Source organism: Homarus americanus, unplaced genomic scaffold, assembly GCF_018991925.1.
Source record: "Homarus americanus isolate GMGI-L3 unplaced genomic scaffold, GMGI_Hamer_2.0 scaffold54679, whole genome shotgun sequence".
Taxonomy (NCBI): Eukaryota; Metazoa; Arthropoda; class Malacostraca; order Decapoda; family Nephropidae; genus Homarus; species Homarus americanus.
Window position 1 is genome coordinate 3,285,052 of NW_024722701.1, and position 23,262 is coordinate 3,308,313.

Consider the following 23,262-nt stretch of genomic DNA (forward strand, 5'->3'; position numbering starts at 1 on the left):
ACACTTCATACCGAAGCTTGTCTGGGTCGTTGTCAAGGATAAGCTTAAGTTTCTCCCCCAACTCGATGATTTCCTTCACATTATCATGGCTTGGTCCAGGTAATTCAATGTTTTTTTTCTGGTGGTGGGGGTCCCGCGGCAGCCATTGTGAGTTGTGAGGGGAATAGCGGGCACAAGAGAGAATTGTATACGCGGACTGAGAACAATGAGACGGGCCCTGCTAGGTCAGCGACTTCTTCCCTCCCGTGGCAGGGCACGTCATATTACATTAAACTAATCACAGCTAGCGACATACAGTCGGCCCTTAACATACGCGGGTTTATAATACACGGATTTGCAAATACGCGGATTGCCCCGCCGGAGGAATATTCTGTACATTGAAGTAATTGAAGTACATTCAACTCGCGCGCGGCACCGAACACGGGACACCGCCCACTCCCGCAACCTCACACACACACGCATAGCTCTCCCTCATTCAGTCAGTCTCGCTGTAACCACGCTTGTGTTGACATCAGCATTGTAGTTGCAAAAATATTACATTTCCGTGAATGTATTATATCAAGCACAGTATGAATAGAATATCACTAATATAAGAGTATTTTAACCAAAAACTACTAAAAAAACGAGTAACATATATTGAACATTGGAAGGTTAGGTAAAGTCTTTTGTTTTCATGTAGTTTATCCTAATTTACATTGAAATGCATTACGTTTCAGCAAAACTACTACGTATTTATTTCTGAGAATATGGAAATGTAATATTTTGATGAAATGACGTACGTATTACAGTGGAAAGTGACGAAAGCAATGACTCACTTTCTTTCGTTCAAAATATGTTACCTTAATCGCTTTTCGAATGGTTTTCAGTTAAAAAACTGTTGTATTACAATAATATTCTATCCTAATTCACTTGTGATGCAACAGTTTTTTAACTGAAAACCATTCAAAAAGCGATTACGGTAAAATCTTTTGAACAACGAAAGAAAGCGAAAGTCTTTCGTCATGATTTTATCCCACTTTCCACTATAATATGTACGTCATTCCAGCAAAAATATTAAATTTCCATATTTATTTCCGAGAATATATTCATTCAGTCACAGTTAAGGTAAAATATACTTGTGATGTAATATTTTAATGAAAATACGGTATTGTAGTTTTCTTTTGTTTCAAATTTAATTAACAAAGATTGATGTTTCAAATGTAATGAACAAAAATTTATGTCCAGTATCTATAAATAAACTTTAATAAATGAATACTTTATGTTTTACATCGTCCTGTGCTACCATACCAAGGATTTGGCTACTTTGGGCTCGCAAGAGATATGCCCTGGCAACTGTACCGACACTCACAGTTGGTGGTGCGTTGGTGCATCGTTTCCATTGTTTACTGGTGGTTACTGGTAAATATTTTTCAACCTAACGAAACTATTACCCTTTTAGAGGTCGACCCCCAATTTTTTGCCAAATAATTTGGTCTTAAAAACTCGAACTACACACAGGTATATACGGTAAATAAGGACATGGGGGCCAGGGTTTTTTTGGGGGAGGCAGCACATATACGCGGATTTTTAACATCCACGGCCATCTCTGTTACGTAACCCCCGCGTATGTTAAGGGCCGACTGTATTGCACAACCTTACTCGCGCCGCTTACCCTCGCTTTGGTCAAACATGGCAGGAGATGGTGGGAGGTTTGAATCCAAAATGGTGCAGTGCGGCTGGACCGCCAGCTGCTCTCCGCGTAAATGACCAAATTTACCGTGTAATTAAGCATTTAAATTCTGGCAAGGCACCGCGTAAATGATCAAACGCGTAAACCACGTAAATCCAGACTCAACTGTAGTGGAAAATGTCGATAATTTTGGTAACCGCGATATAATTTTTTTTTATATAAAGTCGCTATATATACCGACCCTACTGTACATGCTTACTGCCTTAACTATAAATACTAATATCGTACTTACCAATATTAAGTCCTCCCTTAATAGGTTCTTTACCATTTAAGTGACAAAGAACCTAATGAGGAAGAGACGCTCTTTGTCAATCTCTGTAAGAGAAAATACATTACTTGTAAATCTTGGCAAACAATACATTTGAAAATAAATAAATAAAATAAATAAAATTCCCAAACAAATTAGGATTGTGGGAAAAAAAATTATCCAAACACTTAAAAATCCAATAGTGAACATGCCTGTAGCCTGTCCAGGGTGCTTTGTAGCAATGAGTAGTCTAAGGTGTTGTCTACTGTAACCCCCACAGTGAAGTCATCCACATACTTCCACGTGTGTGTGTGTGTGTGTGTGTGTGTAAACTATCAACAGGTATACAGTGACCCCTCGTTTAATGAACACCTCGGTTAACGTAATTTCGATTAACGAACTGCCTTCCATCAGGATCTTCAATTCGGTTAACGAAAAAAAATTCGGTTAACGAAGTTCTTACGAACCGACCTCAACATGTTTTTGCTTGCACTGACCGGGCAACCAGCTTTAGTATCAGTCCGCCAATACATTAATCGGTTCTAGGGCTTAAATTCCTTACTATTTTAGGAAATATCAAGAAGTTTATACTATTCAATAATTTTAAAAGTTTAATATTCAATTTTTTAGTCATTTTAACAATTATTGAACATAATTGAAGGTAAAGTGACTAGTTTAATGCGCGGCATCCAGCCTCTTAACACAGCAAACAGGAGTTAGTCTCTCTCTGTTTTCACTGGAGGTAACATCTTGCTTGAGACTCTCTTCAACTAAACGCTTTTTTCTGTGTTTCCAAGCAAATTATTGGTCATTTTGAAATATATTTTACATATTGACAATATATAATGCAGTGCAGTGTTGATTTAAAGAAAATAATCTTGAATTACACCAAGAAAGCTAAAATTTTATGGGTGAAATGGTGCCATGGGGTGACTTCTCTTCCACCCCAATGCCTTCTCTTTTTCCTTCTCCTCCACCCCCATTCTAAATCCCATCATCATCATCATCATCATCCAGGAGCCTTCTACATACACACCTCAAAGTAAGTGAACTTTTCTACCATTTTTGTTGAATTTAGAAAATTTTCGGTGAGCTGGAACCAATTACCCAAAAACCCATGGTTTCGGTTAACGAACTTTTCGGTTAACGAACGACCTTCTGGAACGGATTGAGTTCGTTAACGGAGGGGTCACTATTAGTAATGCTCTCTTTGCTAGTATGTACAGTAATTGCTACACTACTACTCCTATAACGTCAACTCCTGCTATTGCTACAAATAATAAGTTAACAAGAATTAATATTACCTGTATGTCTGTTAAGCTTTGCTTTGATAAAAATACAGCAGAAATGTGTCTAATGGAAGAAAATATATTCTTAGGGTACTAACAGTTTCCTCTGGTAGTTGCCATACTCATTACTGATTTTTATTATGCAAATCTAACTACTCAGATGGATTATTGTAATCAATTTTGGTTAACATTAAATTATTATTTTTTTAATCATCTATTCATTGTAAAAGAAGATTATGCAATATTATTATGAAACATTCTGATCAGTAGGGTTATCTGCAAAGTCAAATTCATAGGGGTACAACATGTCAACATTCCATGCACATATACAGGTACGAGTAAGGTATATTCTTTCATAATTAAAGGAACCTATCAGAAAACCAAAAAATCTGCATCTTTGCCTGTACAGAACGAAAAGCATTTTTTCCTTGACTAATCTGCCTGGAAAATTTTTTTAGTTTTCCCAAGTTTAACCACCTTGATTTCTTCGTTAAAAGTAAATTCATAAGCAGGTGCATAAGTGAGACAGTACTTACTTGCAATCGGGCAAATATTATCATGTACTGTATTATAGTCTAACACTAAAAAATAACTTTTAAAAACAAAATGTATTCTTCATAAGTGAGTGAACATAAAAAAGGAATCATTGTCAAAACTAATAATGTTTCTCACTTGCACAAACTTAAAAGCATTTTTTCCTTGACTTTTCTCAAGAGAATCGAGTTATTATGTCTTCAACGCTTAGCCTCCGAGTGATATCCCACTCAATGCTTAGTACTGCCAAGTCTGAGTTCTTCCTGCCTTAGATAATTTTTCACTCGCTTCAAAGTAGAAAAAGAGCGCTCCTTCAGCATTTGAAGACAGGATTAACAAATTCTCAGTGCTACACATACATTGGGAAATGCCATACCCAGTTGTGTTGTGCACAATTCATAAAGGGTCTCCAGGGGATTTTTCATAACTTCTGGCTTCCCTTTTGCATACTGGTCGTATTGAAGAAACGCATCTGGAAAACAATCTTCCAAATCCTCTGGATATCCTTGTTGCAGCTTGATAGCTCTTTGTTGTACTTCACTGGTGTCAACTGATTTTTCTTCATTTTTTACATCAGTCAGCACATTAAACGCATCATTGAGGGAGAAGTACAGTCTCTCCTCGAGATACGACGGGGTATGGGGTTTCGTGATGTGGAATCACACATAGGATGGAGGTGAGAAGGGAAACTCAGCTATGGCGATTTTCTTATATAAATATATTATATACAAAACAGTCTGGTGCTGGGAAGTTGCTGCGTGGTAGAGGAGTTGCTGGGCAGGAGCTTCTTAAGAGGAGGTGTTGCAGGGCTGTAGCTAGAATCTGCCCTACACGGCGAGAATGGGAGCTTATATACAAGTCCAGCGGACGTGGAACGGAAGTACGCGTCGCCGATGTCGACCCCCCCCCCCTTTGTCTGGACGCCTAGACTTGGCGCTTGTCTTGACGGCGATGCTTGTCAGAGAAACTTGGCGAACTCTGGGAGGCTAGGATTGTCAGACGAACTTCGTTGTGGCAGTTGTAGGGGAGAGAATCCACTACAGGGGTTCCGTCCCGACGACCAGGTCGTAAGTCGAATTGATCGTAAATCGAAGAGGCAAAAATAATACATAGAAATTCTAAATTGGGAGTCTCTTTTTCTTCTCAGCACCATGAGAACTCTCACTTTTACACTTGTCAGCCATTTTAAAGGGAATTACAAACGAAAATATTGTCAGTACACAGCGCGATCACTAATGTCGGAACTCAAAAATACGTAATGAGAAAAATATTTTATACGACCATGGCTGTTGTATGTCCGGGTTGTCGTAAGTTGAATATGTCATAAGTCGAGGAGAGACTGTATTCTATGACATAAATTTATGCGTGGTTTACCGAGTGGTGGTTAAATTAAAAGGTCAACTGTCGAGGAGCTTAGCACTTGGCAACACTGGTGCATGTTACATCTCCTTTTCACTCCATCTCTAATCACCCACACCTTTCAGCTCTCTCACTCCATATTCTAAAATCTTAAGTAACGTAATGTTGAAGGGATATAATGTGATAAGTGTAGGTAAAGAAATACTGTATTTTAGCTTTCATGTTTATTCAAGACATCTTCAGGTCCCCAGATCCACTAATCCCCCACCCAACAATGGGTGACCTGACATTGTATCAGAAAGTCAGTAATATAAGACCAATACCCCACCCTACATCCACCTGACATAGTGTCAGGTCAGGTACACGAGACCCACTAATCCCCAACATCTCCAAGGGAGTGGAAAATACCAGTCTTTGCTGTAACACACAGCTTCATTCACGACCATATCAAATCAATTTTTTAGTTTGGACTCTTGGAAAACTCTCCAACACACAGAAACATTCTGAGGATGTGGGCTAGTATTTGTCTGTTTAAGATGCATAGCTTAGACACTCGGAAAAAAATTTCCAGTAACCGGAAATATTTCCGAGGAGGGGGGATTTTTCCAGGTTTGAGAAAGTCATCTGGTTAGCAGGAAATCTCTCATCTCCGGGAGTGCTCTGCACCAATTGTTCCGACTAACGGAGATATCACTGCACTTTGTCGTCCAGCAGCCAAATGGCAGTGCAGTATATTCTTTATTTTTATTCTAATTTTGTTTTTATCCATTACCCTTCATTTACTGATACAGAAGAGGGGGTCCGACTTACGAACGTAGGACTTACAAACACCCACCAATAAGAACAGGGTTAAACTTGAAATTTACAGTATTTTATTTACCTGATGACTTATTTTTTACTTACATTTACTGCATTTTGTCATTCTATTTCTTCTTTTGTCATAAATCAAGTGATTTTCATATATATAAGGACTCATGCTGTGATATAGTTGGATTTTAAACATTGTTCTGTAAGTACGATACACACATAGCATGTGTTCCGACTTACGTACAAATACAACTTAAGAACGTCCTCAGGAACAGAACCCGTTCGTAACCCGGGGACTCCCTGGATATTATTTTACCTTATTCCTCACAATATCTTATTCTTAAAACATTTTAATATCTACCATAATGTGAATCATCACAACACAGGATGATACCGGTAATAAAATACTTTAATTTCAGTGCCTTTATTAAAGTTTAGTTATACAGTATATTTCGCAACAGCAAAACTACGAATCATTAGTGATTTCGAATTAGGAGAGTACGGATTATGGGGTTTTATCGTACAGTGACCCCTCGGTTAACGAACTCATCCGTTCCAGAAGGTCGCTCGTTAACCGAAACCATTGTTTCAATGGGTTTTTGGGTAATTGGTTCCAGCTCACCGAAAATTGCCTAAATTCAACAAAAATGGTAGAAAAGTTCACTTACTTTGAGGTGTGTATGTAGAAGGCTCCTGGATGATGATGATGGGAATTAGAATGGGGGTGGAGGAGAAGGAAGAAGAGAAAGCATTGGGGTGGAAGAGAAGTCACCCCATAGCACCATTTCACCCATAAAATTTTAGTTCTCTTGGTGTATTTCAAGATTATTTCCTTTAAATCAACACTGCACTGCATTATATATTGTCAATATGTAAAATATATTTCAAAATGACCAATAATTTGCTTGGAAACACACAAAAAAAGCATTTAGTTGAAGAGAGTCTCAAGCAAGATGTTACCTCCAGTGAAAACAGAGAGAGAGTAACGCCTGTTTGCTGTGTTAAGAGGCTGGATGCCGCGCATTAAACTAGTCACTTTACCTTCAATTATGTTCAATAATTGTTAAAATGACTAAAAAATTTAATATTAAACTTTTAAAATTATTGAATAGTATAAACTTCTTGATATTTACTAAAATAGTAAGGAATTTAAGCCCTAGAACCGATTACTGTATTGGCGGACTGATACTGAAGCTGGTTGCCCGGTAAGTGCAAGCGAAAACATGTTGAGGTTGGTTCATAAGAAATTCGTTAACCGAATTTTTGTTCGTTAACCGAATTGAAGATCCTTATGGAAGGCAGTTCGTTAACCGCAATTTCGTTAACCGAGGCGTTCGTTAAACGAGGGGTCACTGTATAGTAATTAGGTAGTTTTTTAATTGGGGTTTTCTTGTCATTGGAGAACTAAACCCAATTTTTCACAATGTTATGTTATTCAATACAGTAAGTCCTCATATAGCATCGCCCCGCTTAACGTTGTGTCAGTACAACGTTGCTACTCTTTAGATACCAATAATTCGTTGAACGTCCCGACGACTCAACATAACGTCATTTTTGTCATCACTGTTTTCCCATAAAAATGCATGTAAATGATACAGGTTAGGGGAATTGACTTGGCAGAATGCACCTTACATTGCTGGAATCCATGTAAGTTAGTGATTAATTTTAATATATACAAGCTATAGTTTGCACTACAAATTTTAGTAATTATTTAGTACATTTGAGTACAGTTTTTTTTTTGGCTTTAAAAAATTTATTGACAAAGCTTGGAGTACAGTTTGCCTATTCTGAATAAATCAGTCAGGTCTTGACACTGAGGGTGGTATCACTTCTCACTGCCACGCAAGACAGAGGTTCATACACAAACACATGTGGGTGATGTCACCGTTCATTGCCATGAAAGACAGTGGTTCATATACAATGGACGTCATATTCTAATTGAAGACTAATCAGTGTGGGCTAGCAAATTTGGGATAAACAGCAAGAATGTCCTCAAGCACCCCTTTTTCAATATAGTGATTACAAAGTTCATGATACAATAAGCCAGGTGGCCTGAAGTCTTGACAGTGTCACATTCAATAATATAGTGTTCAAGTGTATGCTTTAAAGGTTTATCACAAAGTTTACATGCTGAGTGTTCCGGTATGGGTACAGCTTTACTAACTTGCCAGATGCCTGTATCCGAGCCTAATTCTGGCCACAACTACATCACATTGTCTGGTTCTGTCCTTATGCTGGCCATACCGGTACCTCTCGTCACAAAATTTTTCATATTTACTAATGCTACAACTGCCAGGTCTCTCTGCATTGCTCAGTTCTTCTAGATCAGAGTTCATGATTCTGACTTGAATGTTTTTAAGTACAGCACTGGACAGGCCATCGGCTGTTATCACATTTCTTTTAGTATCACATACAACTTTAGACAGTACAGGTTTGCCCTTCGGACAATATGTATTTAGGATGGTGTGTGCATGTAAATGGGTAAAAATAAATGAAGAAAGTTACTATATCTACCAAAAAATACATGTAAGTTGAAAAACATGTATAGTACCTTCAATCTTGCCGGAGGGGGGGTGATTTGTTATTACAGCAGCAGGGAAGGTTTGAGAAGGTTACTGAGTGTGTATTATCAGTCATACTGAGGGAGTTCCAAGTTTTAAGCTTTTAAAATGCCAATGAATGTGACTTTATAGTAATGCATACAAGCACCTCACCAGGCATCACACAAGGAGCTCTGAATTTATGTATACGTAATGTATTTCATGGGGGCAAAGAGGCTCAGGAACATAACTCCCGTATTTTATATATTTCTTATAGGGAACATTGATCTGCTTAACGTCTTTTCAGATAACGTCGCATTTTCAGGAACGTAACTGACGTTAAGGGGCCCAATATAACATACACTAAACAAATTGTTTTCAATGATCCTAACCCATTCATATCGTGAGGGCTACCTGCATGTGATAAATTGGAATGCAAGAACACAGCAAGCCAATGCTAATACAGTGACCCCTCGCTTAACTAACCTACTGTTAACCTAAATTTCGTTAACGAACTGCCTTCCATAAGGATCTTCACCGTTAATCTAACAAAATTCGTTAACTAATTTTCATGAACCGACTCATCATAAAGCTGCCTGACCGGGCAAACCAGCTTTAGTATCAGTCCACCAATACATTAATCGTTCTAGCTTAAATTCCTAACTATTTTAGTAAATATCAAGAAGTTTATACTATTCAATAATTTTAAAAGTTTAATATTAAATTTTTAGTCATTTTAACAATTATTGAAATAATTGAAGGTAAAGTGACTAGTTTAATGCGCAGCATCCAGCTCAACACAGCAAACAGGCGTTAGTCGCTTCTGTTTTCACTGGAGTAATATCTTGCTTGAGACTCTTCAACCAAACGCTTTTTTTCTGTGTTTCCACAAATTATTGGTCATTTTGAAATATATTCTTACATATTGACAAATATATAATGCAGTACAGTGTTGATTTAAAGAAAATAATCTTGAAATACACCAAGAGAACTAAAATTTTATGGATGAATGGTGCCATGGGGTGACTTCTCTTCCAACCTCAATGCCTTCTTCTTCCTTCTCCACCCCCATTGTAATTCCCCATCATCATCATCATCATCCAGGAGCCTTCTACATACACACCTCTGGCAAATTTCTACCATTTTTGTTGAATTTAGGAAATTTTCGGTGAGCTGGAACCACTACTCCAAAAACCCATTGAAACAATGGTTTCGTTAATCTAACGCTTTCGCTAATCTAACCACCTTCTGGAACGGATTGAGTTCAAGAACCGAGGATCACTGTACTTTATTTTTAAGGCTAATGAGCAAACACAAATACTTACCCTATCAATGACAACAGTGATGATGCCAGGATGTCATGAGCAGGATGGAAACTAACGGTTATGACGTAATATAGGGAACCCTCGTGATTGGCTTAGATTTCTGCTGCTAGTCGAGGTTGTGGCTTCCGACAGGCTGGTTGGCAGAGGATGACAGGTCGCGATGTGATCTTCACTGGAGGTGAGAGAGTATAGTATTGTGTTATAAGATTATTCAACCCCTCCCCAGCAGTGTGTGTTAGAATGTCAGTGCCATTTTATAAGCGTTAATCTCTCCTCCGTTTGTTGTGGGGGGTAAAAGTGACCGTGCCACCTCCCTCCCCCAAAGGGTTGCCTCACTGTTTGTCAAAAGGACCGACTCATCCATGATACAATAATGTTTATTTGTTTTTCATTAATTAGTACAGATACGTTACTGTAATAATCTGTGCTTATTAATACATGTACCCCTCATAAACAATACAGCATAATACTGTGTATAACCTCAAAGATAATAAATAAGGTCACTCAAGACATATTCAGGTCATAAGACCCACTTATCCCCCCACCCAACACTGGGTGACCAGACTTTGCATGAGGTCAGGTTAGTACCATGACCCAATACAGTAATCTCCTCCCCAACCTTCATCGCAAGTATTAAGACATGATTAGTTATGTATTACAGTACAATCAATTGAGTGAAGTGTAACAGAGACGTGACCGTTCGCCCAAGCGACGAACGAGCCGATCAGTGGTGAAGAGGATAAAAGTAACAGCTCTATTCACACCTGTATCATATAGAGCTTTTGTTTTTTAAATATATTTCTTTAACCAAACTTTTAGATAAAGTATTCAGGATTATTTTCATAAAAAAATGGTGTCTAAGGAAATTAGAACTGATTTTACTGACTCCGGTATCAACATTTCTTACTTTTTTTATATAAAAGAATGGGATTCCCATCACTATATCATATAGAAATATTTCATTTAAGGATATCTTATTAGAAACATTTGATAGAGAATTTATTAAGGATCATTATGGTAACAAATTCACCTCCCTATCAGGTTAGCCACGCTTGAGCGAGGAAGGGGGGGGGGGGGAATTGACCATGTGACCCTACCCCCCAAAAAGGTTCACTTCTGTCAACACACCAACACGTCACACACAAACACACCCTCCAACAACTACACACACACCCCAACACCACTCACATACCCCCAGCAAGGGAATTAAGACACATCTACGTGTGTGTGTGTGACTGCGAGTTAAATGTCAGCTCTTGAGGAGTGCTTGGCAACACTCATTTCCACTCCATCTCTCTATTTACCCACACCTTTCTGTTTTCTCATTCCACATTTTAAAATGTTGTGTAACATAATGTTGAAGAGACACAACTTTGCTCATTTTCAAAAGGCATTTGATCAAGTTCTCCATCGGAGACATTTAACTAAAGTATCAGCATATAGCATAAATGTGCAAATGATGGAATGGATTGAATCCTTTCTAATTGGAAGAAAACAAAGCGTATTGGTAAATGGAGCCATGTTCAAATGGCATGAAGTACCAGTAGCAACTAGTATCCCACAGGGAACAGTTTTGGGTCCATTGCATTTTGTGATATACCCTGCATATGACCTCCCAGAAATGATTAATTCTCATGTGTATCTTTTTGCTGACACAAAAAAATTTATAGATGATGAATAATCAAGAGGATGTCATAAGACTACAGGGTGATCTTCTAATTTTGAAAGATTGAAAAAAGAAATGGCTTTTAGAATTTCATCCAGCAAAATGTAAGAATATGCACGGAGGAAGGGATGGGAAAGCTAAGAAGAATTATGATACAGTATACCTGTTCACCAAATTAAGTTGCTTTGTGTGACATCGGAAAATGATATAGGAGTCATCATTGATAACACGCTGAAATTTAAAGAACATATCATTGAAAAGACAAAGAAAGCAAATTCGATGATGGAGATAATAAGGAACTCATTTCAGTTTCTAAATACTGTACAGCGACTTTTATCCCACTTTATAAGTCAATGGTGAGATTGCATTTTGACTTTGCAAGCTCAGTTTGGAGACCCATACACTAAGAATATGACTGATAAGATAGAATCAGTCCAGAGGCGAGCAACAAGACAACTATCAAGAATGAAAGATTTAGCATACCCAGATAGACTAAGGAAGTTAAAATTACCAAGCTTAAAATACAAGCTGTTAAGAACTGATATGATTAAGGTGACCAGACGTCCCGATTTTTCATCAAACGTCTCGCATTCTGACAGCATCCCAATAATGTCCCGCATTTTCAGAATTTGTCCTGAAATGTCCCACTTCATTAATGGAAGAATAAATTTTGATACACAAAATTCTAAACATTTTTGAGAGAGAGAGAGAGTGGTAGGTTGGCAGTGGCAAAAAAAGTAATGTTTGGCAAATTAGGACTCCAACTTAGTATGATTCCTGTCCTGTTCCGGCAGAGTGCATAGATGTCATGTTAAGTGTTACATTAAACATTTTTCATTCACGTTAGTGTAAAATTCTGTTTGTTGCCATTTAAAAAGACCTTTACCGATATAAAAAGTGCATTACAATGTCACAATGGTTTTTGTACATCATATATTACATTATACAAGTAATTCTCGATATATAACATACAGTCGGCCCTTAACATACGCGGGGGTTACGTAACAGAGATAGCCGTGGATGTTAAAAATCAGCGCATATGTGCTGGCTCCCCCCCCCCCAAAAAAAAACCTGACCCCCATGTCCTTGTCTACCGTATATTCCTGTGTGTAGTTCGAGTTTTAAAGACCAAATTATTTGGCAAAAAATTGGGGGTCGACCTCTAAAAGGGTAATAGTTTTGTTAAGGTTGAAAAATATTTACCAGTAACTACCAGTAAGCAATGGAAACGATGCACCAATGCACCACCAGCTGTGAGTGTCGGTACAGTTGCCAGGGCAGATCTCTTGCGTCATCATAGCAAGCCCAAAGTAGCCAAGTCCATGGTATGGTAGCACAGGACGATGTAAAACATAAAGTATTCATTTATTAAAGTTTATTCATAGATACTGGACATAAATTTTGTTCATTACATTTGAAACATCAATCTTTGTTAATTAAATTTGAAACAAAAGAAAACTACGATACCGTATTTTCATTAAAATATTACATCACAAGTATATTTTACCTTAACTGTGACTGAATGAATATATTCTCGGAAATAAATATGGAAATTTAATATTTTTGCTGGAATGACATACATATTATAGTGGAAAGTGGGATAAAATCATGACGAAAGACTTTCGCTTTCTTTCGTTGTTCAAAAGATTTTACCGTAATCGCTTTTCGAATGGTTTTCAGTTAAAAAACTGTTGTACTCGTACTGTATTACAATAATATTCTATCCTATCATTAGTCTTATAATCCAACAACTGAAAACCATTCGAAAAGTGATTACGGTAACATCTTTTGAACGAAAGAAAGAGAAAGTCATTGCTTTCGTCACAATTTTATCCCACTTTCCACTGTAATACGTACAGTACATCATTTCAGCAAAAACATTACATTTCCATGTTCTCAGAAATAAATGGTAGTTTTGTTGAAACGTAATGTACAGTATTTAATATTAAAATGCAAAAATAGCTATAAAAACAATTAATACACCCGTAATGTACTGGCTGGCATCTCCACTCGTCCCTGCTCCCGCCAGTCACCTCCTCCCCGCTCTATCCCTCCGCCTCCTCCACATCGTCACTACTGTTGTATTACAATAATATTCTATCCTAATTGACTTGAATAAATACTACGATACCATATTTCTGAATATTTTCATTAAAATCCATCCAAATCATTTTCCTTGTCATCGTCTTCAACACCAAACAGCTCCTCCCAGTCTTCTCCTTGAACAGGGCTAGAGGGTACGTGTTTTTCGAATCGTTTTCAATTAAAAAAATGTTACAGCACATGTATATTTTACCTAAACTGTGCCTGAATGAATATATTCTCAGAAATAAATAGTAGTTTTGCTGAAACGTGATGTATTTCAATGTAAAATAGGATAAAATACATGACGAAAACAAAAGACTTCACCTAACCTTCCAATGTTCAAGAGATGTTACTCGTTCTTTTAATAGTTTTCGGTCAAAATACTGTTATATTACAATGATATTATATTCATACTGTGCTTGATATACTACATTCACGGAAATGTAATATTTGTGCTGAAACGACGTACGTATTACAGTGGAATGTGGGATAAAATCGTGACGAAAACAATGACTTTCGCTTTCTTTTGTTCAAAAAATATTACCGTAATCGCTTTTTGAATGGTTTTCAGTTAAAAAACTGTTGCATCACAAGTGAATTAGGATAGAATATTATTGTAATACAACAGTTTTTTAACTGAAAACCATTCGAAAAGCGATTACACTAACATCTTTTGAACGAAAGAAAGCGAGTCATTGCTTTCGTCACTTTCCACTGTAATACGTACGTCATTTCAGCAAAATATTACATTTCCATATTCTCAGAAATAAATACGTAGTAGTTTTGCTGAAACGTAATGCATTTCAATGTAAATTAGGATAAACTACATGAAAACAAAAGACTTTACCTAACCTTCCAATGTTCAAGATATGTTACTCGTTTTTTTAGTAGTTTTTGGTTAAAATACTCTTATATTAGTGATATTCTATTCATACTGTGCTTGATATAATACATTCACGGAAATGTAATATTTTTGCAAGTACAATGCTGATGTCAACACAAGCGTGGTTACAGCGAGACTGACTGAGTGAGGGAGAGCTATGCGTGTGTGTGTGAGGTTGCGGGAGCGAGCGGTGTCCCGTGTTCGGTGCCGCGCTCGAGTTGAATGGCGCGCGATTTGAATGTACTTCAATTACTTCAATGTACAGAATATTCCTCCGGCGGGGCAATCCGCGTATTTGCAAATCCGTGTATTATAAACCCGCGTATGTTAAGGGCCGACTGTACAAACATTGAAAATGTATACCCAGCAAGAGAAGAAAATTTATGAAAACAGGCAGAAAACTGCAAACTGTAAGCTATGCTACTCGCTGAATCCTCAGTGTTGGTCAAGCCTTGGAGCATTATACGCTTCACCATGCACAGAAAATTAGGAAAGTTATTTCCGTGTTGGACAGTTTTTCTTCCTTTTGGTTGGGAAAATGCCCAAGCAAAAGTGTAAGTACTTTTAATTCCTCCATGCAATCAAAAAACTCCTTTCTTACAAAAACGATGATAGAAAGTGATGTACAGTGTGTGAAAGGTAACAGAGAAAGTTTTGCATTGCACATATGGAGATAATGATATTGCTAAGCATTTGATCTAACAGAAACACAAAGCTGCAGATGTCAGTGCCTTGTCTAGCAAAACAGTCACTACCTTTCCTTAAAAGTGTGTCCCCCTAGCAGAAAGGATCTGAATGTGCGTCAAAAATCTTTCAGAAATGCTTTGAGCCAAAATTTAGATGTGCCAGAACGAAATGCCATACAATTATTACAAATGTATTTGCACCATATGCCTTCTCAGAACTGGATAAACAGTTGAAGGATGCTCATTGTGTAACTGATGCAAGCAACCATGGGAGTAGTAAAATCTTCCCTATACTGACTTGCTTCTTTCAGCCCTATGAAGGTTTACAAGTAAAACTCATTGACTTTCAGTCTCAGCCTGGAGAAACCTTGGATATTGTGGCGAACTACTGAACAGTTATTATCAAATAACATGATCTTGGCAAGAAATTAGTTGCTTTTCCCAGTGATAACACAAACTGTATTTTTGGTGGCACTCAAAGAAAAGGAGTTTATAACATTTTCAGGAAACTTTATACTTACTTAGGCAAAGAATTGATTGGTATTGGTTGTTGTGCTCACATTTAACATAATGCTGTGCAGACTCCCTGCGACTGTTTGCCAATTGATGTGGAAACAGTCGTTGTTAAGATATACAGTATTCATACTTCTACTTGTCTACAGTTAGGAGTAGAAGACTTGAAGGACTTCTACGATTTTGTGGAAATTGAATATAAACTCAACTCCTGTGGTAGAGTAAAACAAGATGGTTTGCACTAATGCTTGCTATTGAGAGAATTCTTAGAATGTTTCCTGGCTTAAAGTCATATTTTCTCAGTCAAAGCAAGTGTCCTGTTTTGTTGAAGATTTTTTTTTTTTTGGGGTGAACATTGAGCAAGTCTGGCTCAACTTTGTACATAGTCAGCCAGTCACCTTCCATCAAGTCATCTCAAAGATTGAAGGGGAAGATACAACAGCAAAAGCTATGATCGCAATCAACGATTTGAAGCAGGGCGTTCGTATGTACGGAAAAAATCGATATATGTAATAGCAGTCACCGAAACATGGATAAACCTAGACTCACGAGTTAGTAGCAATATATGTCAGGGATAATCTGAAGTATAAAATAAATAAGGAAATAAAAAATTAACTGAATACAGAAACAATTTGGATAGAATTAATTGATGGTAGGGAAAAATTAATGGCAGGAGTAATATACAGTCTCTCCTTGAATTACAACAGGGTTCCGGACCGACGACCAGGTAATGAGTCAAATTGGTCATAAGTCGATAAGGCGAAAATAATACATAGAAAATCTAAAATGAGTGTCTCTTTTTCTTCTCAGCACCACGAGAACTCTCACTTTTATGCTAGCCAGCCATTTTAAAGGGAATTACAAACTAAATTTTTGTCAGTACACAGCGCGATCACTAACGTCGGGACTCGAAAATACGTAATTTGAAAAATATTTTATACGACTGCAGCAGTTGTATGTCCAGGTGGTCGTACATCTAGTACAGGGGTTCTCAACCAGGGGGGAATTCCCCCCAGGGGGGGGGAATTCAGGTTTTCAGGGGGGAAAACTGATTCGGGAGCAAGAGATATGTTCGATGAGAAATCAATCACAGAATTTTGGCCCTTGATGTGCGATTCCTACCCAAAAGTGGCAGAAAGAGCTATCCGTGCATTGCTTCCGTTTGTGTCGACATATCTTTGTGAGTCAGGCTTTTCAACTCTGTTGCAAATTAAAACGAAGCAACGTAGTAGATTAGAGGTAGAAAATGACCTGCGCTGTGCCCTTTCAAGCACTCCTCCGCGTATCCCAGAATTGGCGAAGAAAAAACAATCACAGGTTTCTCATTGACTGTAATTTTCATCTGAATAAAATTAATTACAAATTTACAATATCCTGGTATTCTATTGAACTTTTTGTTTATTGCATTATGCTTCAGTTTGGTCTGTTAAGTAATTCATTATACATATAAAAAAAACTATTTTACTTTTATTCAAGTTTTATAAATCCATCAACATTTTCAATTGGCATTCAATTTGTAAAACTCCACTATAAAAATAATCCATGTAAAATTGTAAATGTATATGTACTAATATGGAAAAAATAAAGGATTTTCAGTGCCTCTAGTCCGGCATTCTGGCAGGGTCAAGAGCTCATGGTCGAACGAATTTAAGTTTAATCCAATAGGTAGATGAGCGCCTTTTTTTTTTTTACCTATCTAATTAGTATTATTATTATTATTATAGGAGTATTAAATTTTTGCCCCTCAGGCCCCAATGTGGGTCAGTGACCTATGCCCGGGTGGGCTAATCCCCTTAAAAAAAAAAAGAAGCCGCGGGAAATTAAGGTTTGTTTACATCCGGCAGTTCGGCTGCTCTCTCTCTCTCTCTGCTTGTCTATACAGAGTACAACATTTAACCCTTCAATATATATGAGCAGTAAATAAGTGTTGCTTTCATATTCTTATGTAGAGTAATGACAATATATTTTCACATGTGCGCACTTACATACGAGCAGTCTCACTTTTTTTTTACCATTAATGGTTAGCTACTTATATTGTTCCATTTATTAACATTAAATAACATTACAGGTACTTCAAGCAACCATATTCATTTTTTACATTAATTTTACTACAGCTAAACTCAGGGTCTTATTTTCTTCAGTTTTATATGTAGAACCAATCAGTCACTGGTTTCGTAAGCTTTAACATAAACAATGCCGGCAGCCGTCTCGTCTCCTCTAATATTCCACGTATTATTAATAAATTGTATTGTTAATTTTGCACACACGTACATTAATTCAATAAAAACAAATTCAGAAACATTAATTAAAATATATATGAACAGTAAATAAGTGTTGCTTTCATATTCTTATGTAAAGTAATGATGATATGTTTTCACGTGTGGCATGCGCACTTACATATGCGATCTCTCTTTTTTCTTTACCATTATCGTTAGCTACTTCTATTGTTCCATTTATTAACATTAAATAACATTACTTAAAACAACCATATTAATTTTACTACAGCTACAACCAAGGTCTTATTTTCTTCAGTTTTATATGTAGAACCAGTCAGTCACTGGTTTTGTAATCAACGAATACAATGCTGTGTCATTTCCTCGTGTGTTTTAATATTCTACGTATTATTAATGAATTGTATTGCTCATTTTGCACACATAAACATTAATTCAATGAAAAAGACATTCAGTAATAAACAATAATGAATCTTTTGTACATAAGATAAATGACGCTGTTTACACGATTATGCACGTCGTCTGTACGTTGGCGGGCCGTTCAAACCCGTCGAAATTCAAGTTTCCGCCGTCAAAATTTTTATTTATTTATTTTTTTGTGTGTTCCAATAAAATACGTTAAGAATTAAAAACTCGCGAAATTTGAGAAGCTACTATACGACATTTAACCCTTCAATATGTCTTCAAAGAGACCATGATGCAGAGAAAGTGGTGCTAGTGCTTCCAGGCTTAAGCACAAGTCACTATCTATCCAGGAAAAGGGTGAATTTCCATGGTCCGGCAATTTCCATGGTCCGGCACATGTCAGGTCCCGAGGTTGCCGGACTAGAGAGGTACAACCTGTATTAGATTCATATTATTTGGAATGCACTTTTTGAGGCAGACAATCTTGGAAAGGAGGGGGGAATGACATTCTGACATATGGTGAAAGGGGTGCATGGGCCAAACAAGGTTGAGAACCACTGGTCTAGTAGGTCTAAGCCAAGAAGTACCTGTATAGACCTGCTAATCTTGATAGAGTTAATGAGCGCCTTATTTGGGATGAAATGCGCAGGGCTTCCAGACATAGCAATGTCTGTATAGCAGGCGACTTTAACTTTAGCCAAATAGATTGGATCGACCTTACATGTAACTCAGAATCTGATGATTTTCTTGAAACAGTTCAGGACTGTTTCCTAAGTCAACATAAAGCCGAACCCACCCGGGGTAATAATATACTCGATTTAGTTGTCAAACAGCGAAAACCTCGTTAGTAATGTCGAGGAAGGGAACGAACTTGCCAACAGCGACCACAAAGAAATAAGAATTTAATTAAAATTTAATGACAGTCGCAAGGAAAATTCCATTAAAGTCCCAGATTTCAAGAAGGGCAAACTTTGATAGGTTGAAAAGGCAGCAGAAAGAAGGGGGATCATATTTGGGGATGGATTACATGACCTCACGTGAGGTGACCTCACACAATATACCCACAGAGGACGACCCCACTTTACCTGGAGACCTGACAACACTATGCTCACAAAATATGACAGTTGAGGATGACCTGATCATAAGATCTGAGCTTGACGAGTTCCACAACAATTTAAATAATGAGTTACTTAATGCACAAAGGCAGAACATATCATACAGAAAATTCAGATCAGACAACAGTGACCCTAAATAGATTAATAATTATTTAAAGAATATTATTGGACAAAGGAAGTCTATAGGTAGGAGAATAAATTGTGGTGAAGTTTACCTCCGAGATTATTATAAAGCATTGGCCAGTAGGGTTAAGACGGAGATAAGAAAATCAAAGAGGAATATTGAACTGAAGGTAGCAAGGGAGGCAAAGTCAAACCCCAAGGGATTCTTTCAAATGTATCAAACTATAATACGAGAAAAGATTGGACCAATACAGTCAGATACCGGCGAGCTAACTGACAATGACAGAGAAATGAGCAATAATCTGAATAAATAATATTCAACAGTTTTCACCACCGAAAATTTAAACATGATACTCGAGGCACCGACTACACTGTATACAAAGATAGTGAAGAAAATAGATAAAGCGAGATAGTAGTGATTAGTAACAACATTAGTAAGCAAACAGACAAGCTAAAGTCTAATAAGTCGCCAATTCCCGATGAAATATTTGTCAGATTATTAAAGGAATGTAAGGAAGAACTTAGTATGCCCTTAGCAAATTTGTTTAACCTGTCCTTATAAATGGGTGTAGTACCAGAATCCTGGAGGATAGCAAATGTAATACCAATTTTCAAGAAGGGAGAAAGATCACTATCTTCTAACTACCGTCCAATCAGCTTAACATAAATTGTAGGCAAATTACTGGAAGCAATAATTCAAAACTCTATTCGAAATCACCTGGAGAAGCACAAGTTGATCAATGATTCCCAACATGGCTTCACAAGTGGGAATTCATGTCTAACCAATCTTAACATTCTTTTCAGCTGTGTTCGAATCAGTGGACGAGGGGTACGACTATGATGTGGTATATCTTGACTTTAATAAAGCCTTCGACAGAGGACTACGCAAAACTACAGGAAGATCTAAACAAGTTTTTCAACTGGTCTGAAAAATGGCAGATGAAATACAATGTGGACAAATATAAAGTACTTAGTCTAGGAGATGTAAACAGAGAAACCAGATATCAGATGAACAACGATTATAAACAACGATTATAGAGAAATCCGAATGTGAGAAAGATTTAGGAGTAATGATAAGTAGGAATCTTTACCCAAGTAAACAATGTGTATTTGCTCAAAACAAGGCTATACTTGGGTTTATACAAAGAAGTGTTAGGTACAAGACTAGAGAGGTCATCCTAAAACTATATCTTGCGCTTGTGAGACCTCACTTGGATTACACAGTTCAATTATGGTCACCGTATTACAGAATGGATATAGAATCCCTGGAGAGAATTCAGAGGAGAATGACAAACCTAATCCCAGGCATTAGGAACATTGAGTACAGAGACAGGTTAGAGCATCTTAATTTGCACTACCTCGAGAGACGTAGAGTGAGGGGCGATATGATAAAGGTGTATAAATGGAAATCAGGGCTAAACAAAAGTGATATAACATAAGATACTCAAACTATCCAGCCAGGAGTGAACTCGTAACAATGGCTTTCAATTAAAAAAAATTAAGATTTAGGCGCAAGATAGGTAAACATAGGTTTAGATATAGAGTAGTGGATGAATGGAACAAGTTACTGAACATCATCTTTAACTCGAATACGCTGGATAGCTTCAAACATATGTTGGATGGATATACAGTATAAGCGATAGGGGATGGGTGTAAATGGGAGTGCCCAGTATGGGCCAATAGACCCGCTACAGTTTCCTCCATTCTTATTTTCTAACCTAACCTAACCTTACTTACCTTACCTTATTTTTTATTTTTTTTTTTTATTTTACAATTTACATATACTGTATAGTACAGTATACATAAATAGTACATATTAATATATTCATCTGTGAAAAATTTTGATGATTTTCTTTTAAAATACACTTGATCATCCATTTATTATAACATTTGGTAAATGTTTACAACACAGCTATCACTAGAAGTTGTTGATTTTCTTTATATTTCCTATACACATACTTGTTGTTTTTGTGATTTTAAGTATATTAAAAGAAACAACAACTTTCTATTATAATTTTAAGTAATTTTTTAGGATTTTTATTTTTAACTATCCTACAATCTTAAATTCCTTGTTAGTGGGCACGGCATGAAGGATGAGGGAAATTAAGGGGTCAACACACAGCGAACACTGATGTTATGGTCTTAAAATTATGTCTCTAGGTGCATTTCAAACGCCCAAATTATTTTCTTATCATAAGTCAGTCCGGCTGCACTTAATTCCCCTCCCGCCAACATTGCTCCTTCCTTTCCAACTGTATAAATTGTGTTCCATTACTCCTGATCCTTTTAATAAAATAATTACATATCTCTATTAAGCTTAGAATTGCGTATATATCAGTAGCCCAATATTAAAGTAAGTTGTTTGTTTAGGATTAATTTCGTTCGTGACAATCGTTAGGTAGTGTTTCCTTGGTTCTTTTGCTTAATTTCGTTGGGTTAGGGGGGTTAGTCAGGTTGGGTTTACATCTACCATATTCAATAAATGCAGTTTGGTTTACTTTTTTTTTACACACTATTAGCATAATATTAAACATATAATTGAACACAATAATGCATAGAACCTACTAGAACATGACCTAATAGCTTGGGTTTGTTAGGTTCAGGTTCTAATGGGTTCTATGCATTGTCGTTTTCATTTCCGTGTATAATAACATGCTAATAGTGTAAAAAAAATTAAACCACATTGTACATTTCCTTATGGTGATAGCAGTTTTGTAAACCTTTACCTAAATGTACTGCTTTTAATAAAGGCTATAGTCTCAGCATTATAATTTTCCTTTCTGCTGTACCACATACAGTAAATATAATCTGACATGAGCATTACCTTATTAAGCGTGAGCAGGAGTGGGTCGCCAATTTCTCCTACATAAAAGTGGGATGGGGAGTCGGGTACTGGCTGAGACTAGTAACACCATGCAAACACACAGGAGTTCTCTGAGGGGTGAGGACACAGGTAAAATCAACACTGAACATAGTAAATATTTGATAATTCCCTCACAAATTAATGCGATTTTCTCGCAAACGAAATCATTTGTGACAGAAACTGTTCTGGAAGAAGTTGTTAGAAAGGACGAGATATACCCAGAACTGAACCCAAAAATATCGTGGGTCATTATGGGTAACTTGTAAAAATATACAGTGTCTTCGAATGATCACAGTTTCTAACTAAACTAGTGAGTAGTGACACCAAAAACTTAAAATCCGAAAAATCTACTAAATAACAGAAACGATCATTTTACGGAAAATATGAATGACCTTGAACGCCTGGTAGTACTTCTATTATAAGAAATTACCAAATAATGTCAGTAACTCCATGTCTTGCTCCTCCCCCCCTGCTTTCCAGAAACTTATATATGCCATTGAGGTCATGCAACATTACACTCACTAATTTCTAAACAAACCTTTGATTTATAAACAGTTAAACACTGCTCCACGTTCGTGTACGTGTAATACCTGCAGGCTAGCGGGATAAACGAAGGCCGGGGTGGAGGGGGGATGGGGGATGGATATTTATCGTACGTATGGCAACACCGGTTTCCTTCCTTCGAAATAAGAATATAAAACTACGTTAGATTTATGTGTTTTTATTAAAACAATTTGCAGGTCATCGCGCATTTGTACAGCGTAACAAATAGCAATGTTCATAATATTATAATCTTGTGTCCGGTGCAGCAACTGATCGCTGAAGTTGTGTGAATACTACTCTTTTACTTTTACTTTTATCC

The 23,262-nt window shown here is 37.0% G+C and overlaps 1 long non-coding RNA gene across 1 annotated transcript; it reads right to left on the reverse strand.

Annotated features, from left to right (window-relative positions):
* Positions 1–1,904: 1,904 nt before the first annotated feature.
* On the reverse strand, positions 1,905–23,047 carry LOC121863091. Its single transcript, XR_006088341.1, has 3 exons — positions 22,939–23,047; positions 9,831–10,002; positions 1,905–2,044 (listed from the first exon to the last, which is right to left on the reverse strand). It is a non-coding gene; the product is annotated as an uncharacterized LOC121863091 (long non-coding RNA).
* Between the last annotated feature and the right edge of the window lie 215 nt (positions 23,048–23,262).